Source organism: Mastomys coucha, unplaced genomic scaffold (assembly GCF_008632895.1).
Source record: "Mastomys coucha isolate ucsf_1 unplaced genomic scaffold, UCSF_Mcou_1 pScaffold7, whole genome shotgun sequence".
In the NCBI taxonomy this organism is placed as follows: Eukaryota; Metazoa; Chordata; class Mammalia; order Rodentia; family Muridae; genus Mastomys; species Mastomys coucha.
This window is the reverse complement of record NW_022196913.1, coordinates 50,552,770-50,559,549: the sequence shown is the minus strand read 5'-3', so window position 1 is coordinate 50,559,549 and position 6,780 is coordinate 50,552,770. Positions and strand designations below refer to the sequence as shown.

At 42.3% G+C, this 6,780-nt stretch overlaps 1 protein-coding gene across 13 annotated transcripts in view; it reads left to right on the top strand.

Annotated features, from left to right (window-relative positions):
- Positions 1–6,780, top strand: part of Atxn1 (ataxin 1) — a 423,758-nt gene that overhangs the window by 108,999 nt on the left and 307,979 nt on the right. For 12 of the 13 annotated variants that reach the window (XM_031359325.1, XM_031359326.1, XM_031359317.1 and 9 more), the window contains one exon: positions 3,915–4,043. The exons of the other annotated variant lie outside the window; for it this stretch is intronic. The gene's annotated coding sequence lies outside the window, so the exon portion shown is untranslated. The remainder of the gene's footprint in view (positions 1–3,914; positions 4,044–6,780) is intronic. 13 annotated transcript variants of the gene reach the window in all.

Sequence of the window (6,780 nt, the reverse complement as noted above, 5' to 3'; positions counted from 1 at the left end):
AACCCCCCCATAAATAGCATGAGCACTACTTCTCCAGTCTCCAGATGCATCACTTTGGCAGCCAACAAAAGCCCCTTTTCTACCACCCCAATCCCCCATGCTCTCCCCCGACACAAACGGATTTTGTTCATAGACAGGTGACAGCAGTATAATCCGGACATGAATTTCTTTGTTAAGGACGAAGGCAAATCTGAAAATTGAGCTCTGTGCATTAATAGAAATGTTAGGATACTGGTGAGCTCCCTTAGTTTGAAGCCACTTTCTATTACATTAAATGATTTTAATCTCCTTTAAAAGTCAAAGAGAATTGAAGGTGGCACTCCATGCCTGTAATCCCAGTACTTGGGAGATACACTGGGCTACGTTAGGAGACAGGGGCCAGCCTGATAGACAGTCTATCAGGCAAGACTATGTCTCAAAATAAAATAAAAGTGAAAGAAATAAATGAGTCAATTAACGTAAAGAGTTCAACCCAAAGTCTAGTCAGCATCCTGACTCACATCCTGTGTCCTTAAGATGTGTATGGCTCTCTCCAGGGCAGTGGGAGACTCACTGTAGAAGTTAAATAAAGTGGCAGAGAACTTGTCCAATTCTAAAACACCCAGGCAGAGTGTTGGTAGCCATGAGGGGGAATGCAGGCACTATTTTTCATTTCAAGGAAAAAAAAAGTTTCATGACCACTAATAACTTTCGATATAAAGGCCCTCTCTCCTTTCTCCTCCAAATTCTGTCTTTCCCAAGACAGTTTTTCTTTGAACTTAGAGGCTTCTCTTGATTTGTGTCACTGTTACTCTTATGTACTGCCCCTGTCAAGGAGCTAAGTTACAGTTCAAGAAAACTGCTCAGAAAAAGAGAGGTGCTCTTCTAACGCCATCTTCTGTGGGGATCCATGTCCTCTAGAAAATAGAAAGGGCACTTCTGTTTTCTGTTAGATGCACTTCCAGACTGGATATTCATTGCACAGGATGGAAGCCGAGTCACTTGGCTGAGCATTGAGCATGAACCCCACAGTTTCTGTCTCTTAGCAGTTGGAATTGTCCACATGAATCTAACCATGGAAGTCCTCTTAGAAAAAGCTGACTGTTTGGTAAAGCAGTAGCCTGTAAAGTCTGTCCAAGGGTCAGTTATGGACTGGGGATGTAGGCAGTGTTTGCTCAGTGTGTAGGATACCCTGGGTTTGATCCTTAGCACATTGTCGATTGAGCAAGATATCGTACTTATAATCCCAGCATTAGGAAGGGGGAGGGAGTAGGATCAGAAATTCAAGGTCATCCTTAGCTACATAGTAAGCTCAAGGAATACTTGAGACTCTGATGCAAGAATACAAACAAAAAATGTTAGTTATCCCAATGACCTGGGTGTGCAGGAAAGGTTACATCTCTTATAAGTGGATCCTGTGGTGGTAGCTTTCTCGGTCATCCCAGAAACCCTTCTGAGATTCTCAAAGTTTATTTAGCATTGCATGTGGTGACCAAGCATTGGCTTAGCTTCCTTATATTCTAAAAGGGAAACTGGTAATGAAAAACAGTTCTGTTTACACTCTGACCAGCTGCTGGGGCTGGGGAGTATCTCATTTCATCTATACTGTGCCTGTGGGGAGCCATGGCACAAAGACCAAAACATGGAAGCTGAACATAGGTTAAGAGGTCCTTTCTTGTGATGACCAGGTATGGGGGACAGGTGGGGAGAGGAGCTGGCCCTGGGTGGTGTCCATTCTGTGTTAGAGACCATTTTTTTATTCACAATCCAGTCAAAGAAAATAGATGATTGAGACCTTCTTGGGGTTTGGGGGTTTTGTTTTGTTGTTGTTTTGCTTTTGTTTTGTCCTTGTTTTAAGGTAGACTTCTGTTCTCTGGTATATGGTCTTGGCCACCTTCTACTTGCAATCTAGACTCTACTAGCCTTAAATTCCTGGTGACTTTTGACCACATGGACTGCAGCCAGGCATCACCATGCTTGGCCTTGGTGTCTTTCCTTTGAGGATCAGCTTCAACCCCAGTTCCTGTCTACATGCTGTCTGAACACACTATGCCTTAGTATAAAGGGGGGAGGGGCAGAGCGTCTGTCCTCAGTCTCTCTCCTCCAACATCCACACCTACAGTTAGCCTGATGTAGCCACCATCCTCAGAACTGGGTGACAACCCTTCCACAGGCTTTCAAAATACATAGGAAACAAGTACTGAAAAGCTAAAACATTTAAAGGGCAGGCTCCTTTGAAGTCGACTTCCAGACTCTCAAGTGGCCACTGTCAAAAAACAAAACAGTAGGGTTTAAGCATGGTTCAGGAGAAACTGGAACCCTAGCTGGGGACAAAAGAATTTTAAACACGGCTCATAAAGGAAAAGAACTTTCCAAAATGGCTTTAGGTTAGGCGGTGCCAGTATAGGACTCATCAGCTGTTCTTAGATTGGGTGAGGAGTCATGGATACCGTTACTGTTCATTTCATACCCGCCACATACAGTAATTAGTGTTTCCCCCCGGGAGGAGATAGCATTTATCAAGTTTATCAAGAGGCAGGTGGGGGGAAACCCATTAACTAGCCATGTGTAGTGCAAAATGGAAATTTCCTTCCTCTTGCATGCTATTGTGTTTTTGTTCTATCCAAAAGCTCTATATTGAAAAAATATAATATTTGCTCACCAATCAGATTCAGGCATGAGTGAGCTTGAAATCACGAATGGTTTGGGGTAAGCCACCCCACTGGAGTTGGTATTTACATGTTTTTGTGTTGGTATCTGTTTTTGTGAATAAGATGCATAGCCATTTTCCCCCCATAGCTCAAGCAATAAGATAATCTTGAAAATGTTTTCATGACCAAGAGCCAAGGAAGTAGCCAGATCAACTTATTCTGTTCATTTCTAAATATTTCAGGATAGTTAGACCTGAGGGGAAGGCATTTTTAAAAACAGAAGCCCTCTGTGTAGCCTACACTGGCCTTGAACTCCTGATCCTTCTGCCTCTACCTTCTGAAGGCTGGGATTATAGGTGTACAATACTGCACACAGCAATCCCAGACTGTAACAGGCTGAATAAGTGATTTTAAAAAACACAACAAAACAAAACAAAAAAGTTCCTCTACTTTCTACCCTTGATACCTATATTATATTATATTTATTATAATATTATTTTTATTATATTATTTTGTAAGCACATGCCTATTGGAAAATACTATCTTCCCCAGCATGCTTTGTTTTATTCTCTTTGTCTCTCTGTCTCTCTGTCTCTCTGTTTCCTTCCCTTTCCTCTCTTTCTCTCTTTCTTCCTTTCTTTCTTTCTTTCTTTCTTTCTCTCTGTCCATCCATCTTTCTGTCTGTCTGTCTTTCCATCCATCCATCTTTCTGTCTGTCTGCCTGCCTTTCTTTCTCTCTTTCTTTTTCTCTTTCTTTCTTTCTCTCTCTTTCTCTCTTTTTCTTTCTTTCTTTTTCTTTCTTTCTTTCCTTCTTTCTTTCTGTCACTCCATCTTTCTGTCTGTCTGTCTTCCTTTTTCTTTCCTTCTTTCTTTCTATCCATCTTTCTGTCTGTCTATCTTCCTCCCTTCCTTTCTTTCTTTCTTCCTTTCTCTCTCTCTCTTTCTTTCTTTCTATCCATCTTTCTGTCTGTCTGTCTTCCTCCCTTCCTTTCTTTCTTTCTTCCTTTCTCTCTCTCTCTTTCTTTCTTTCTACCCTTCTTTCTTTTCTTCTCTTTCCTTCTTTCTACCTTTCTTTCTTTCTTTCTTTCCTTCTTTCTTTCTTCCTTTCTTCTTTTCTTCCAGTATTTTAGGGCACTGCTGTGGAGAGGGTGTGTGATAGCTTCGTTCAGGTGACTGGAACGCTTGCTTGACATATAAGGTAGAACACCCAGGGATTTCCCCTGCATAATCACCAACTGCTTGAAGTGGCATTTTCCACTCTGACTTGCTGTTTGGTTTTGTTAGATTGCAGCATCCTGGAACGGAATGAAAATATCTGTGTCGGAAAGGCTAAAGTAGGGTTGCAGTAGACCCTGAGCAAAACAGAGTGGACTCCAGCCTGCACGAATGAGTTTGAAACAGGAAAGGTTCGGGGTAAGTCATCCCTCTGGGGTTGGCATTTACATGTTTTAAATTTCATGTGGAGTATTTATTTGGTGAGCTAGGATATTTTAGTGAATAAGATGCATAGCTATTTTTTTCCCCATAGCTCAAGCAATAAGACTTCAGGGCAAGATACTTGTGGTTAGAGAAAATGAAACAAAACAAACAAAACAAACAAATAATAGCAACAACAAAAACGCAGGTGCCCACACAACTCTACACACAAACAATAAATAATGTGTGTGGTCCATCGGTTCTATTTTAGCCAAATTCATAAGGGATTAATGAGTCATACAGAGGAGGACTACCTATCTGGTGATACTCTTATACAATGCTGTGCACAGCACGGGGGCAGGCAAGGTGGAGCTATCCTCAGTAGTTTCGAGACCACATTCAACAAGTGCTTCCTGTGTAGTTTGTAAACATGGGTTACAGTGTGGTCAATTGAAAGAAGTATATAGTGTGTAATTTGTGATCAGGATAGTTAGTATTTTCTTTATAACTTCTGGTCTGTTCTCCATGTTCTCAGCCTTTTGGGTCTCTCTCCCATTTTTCTCTAAAATTTATAATATGCTGTTGTGAAATATAGTGACCATGCTGGCTGTAGAATGTAGACTTTGATCCTTCCGTTTATTGGTGTTCTTGGTCCCCCGAGTGACAACCTTGGTCTGAGTTACAGTCTAAGAATTCTAAGCTTTAAATACATATTTTTAAAAGATCCAAACTCTATACTAAAACAATATAGGTTCTGGGGATGTCTTTTTGGCTTTATTCCTAGAAGTAATCCTCAGATTCAAGCCTGCTCATCTCCACCTAGAGGTAGAGGGTGGTGGGAAAGCATAGCACTTGCTCTTATAATAGTGGAGGAGCTGTAATGGTCTCCCTGCCCTCCTGTAAATTGAAAACTCAGTGCCTTCTAGTACAGTTAAGTAACTATTGTCTTCCATTCTCTCCATTGGAACTCACTGTGTGCCTGGGCCAAACTGTTATTTGCAGGGAGTTAGGGATGTCATCCTATGAGCAAGTATATAAGAAATGGTCCAGTCCCCAAGGGACTCATCCCTATTGTCTTTTGGTGAAGTAGGACTTTCAGATTTGGTGGTTAATAATTTAATTCTCTTGTGACATTAATAAAGGAATGTTTCATGAATTTTGTATTAAAATAAACAAAGCAAGGGTCTTTTAAATTCTTGTCCTTCCTTTTTTTCCCTCTTTCTTTTGAGGTCCCAGATTTTTATCATTGTATGGCTGGCTGAATGTAGGCCTTTCCACTCCATGGAGTCTCAAACTTTGTTTTCCATTGAGAAGGTGGTTCTGGCTTTCTTTCTCACTAAACCTCTCCTTCCTGAAAGCTGAGCTGCCAACAGCAGTTAAAATGATGGTCACATGCCATTCTTGTCAGTAGCTGGCTGTCTGCCTCGGAGTGGCACATTGTTTGGGTTTCATAACAGCAGTTTCTCTCTCTAACAAATGCTAAATTATGAGGAGGAGCAGGAAACCACATGAGTTCTGCAGAGTGGCACTGTAGCCTGGGTGTGATCTGGAGACATCAGGCTATGCATGTCCTGGGAAGAGTGTTCTTCCTGTCTGCTGGGGAATCCTAGCCCATATCTTTCCCCTATATGTCTACTGTGTGCAGTGGGCCATCGTGACTCACGAACCTGCTGAAGACACCTGCAGGGGGTTTCCTATGGACAAATCTTGCCCTCCAGAACTCAGGCTCTCATTTATAATTTCTTCCTGAGTTCTCAGACAATCAAGGAGACTCTCTTGATGAACGTCTGTGACCCTCAGGCACTACCAAGAGCCGTGTGTTTGCTGGTACCCCATTTAGGTTGCAGCCTGCTGTAGGACAGGACCCGTGTCTCAGGCCAGTGTTTCTCAATGGTGGTCTCATCTCAGGACCTCCTATGTCTGACTCACCAGGATGTGGTTATTAAAGTTGAAGACGCAGTGACACCAGGCTAAAGGAATCAGAACTTCTAGGGTGGTAGGTGGTGGGGAAGCTAGAATGGCTTGCCCCATCTAACTCTGCCTACTGAGGTTTTGAACAACTGTCTAGAGACTAATTATGAATATTTCCCTTGTCCAGATGCAGGTTTGTACTCAATGAAGGTTCCAACAAAATGCTCCATTATTTATATAAGCAACATTCACTATGAAAGTCATATTTACTTTTTATTTTATCAATTTTTAATGAAAAAATTGAGGGATTCTAACCACCTTTTGAGGATAAGAAGTCAGTATATACATGCTCTCAGAAACCCAGTTCCAGCTAAACATACAAAGCACTCTCTACCCCAGGCCAGAGTGTTCTTGAAGAACACTCTCATGTCTTTCTTTTGTCCCTTGTAACAGCAGTAGCTCCTGCTGAGGTCTGGTATGAGGGCACATCCACTCTGTGCTAGGCAGCTGGAGGAGAACCCCAAAAGAGCAGTCAGCGCCCAAGGCCATAGCAGCCACTCTCAGTAGTTTCTTCTGAGTTGTATCTCTTTTAGTTGGTGGGACTTTCAGATGGTCAGTTCGAGTGGTAGGAGAGCCATCCTGTTACAGAAAGAGACCATGTTAAGCCCCAGTAGCCATACATCATAGCTTCACGGTGGCAGTGGCAGAGTCTGGGTTCAAATCTGATGTTAACAGATTGTAGTTTGGCTCCTCTTCCTTCCACTCTGCCACCCATCCTGGGACCACGGGGCAGTCAACCTGGCTTTGCTTGATTCCAAAGAAA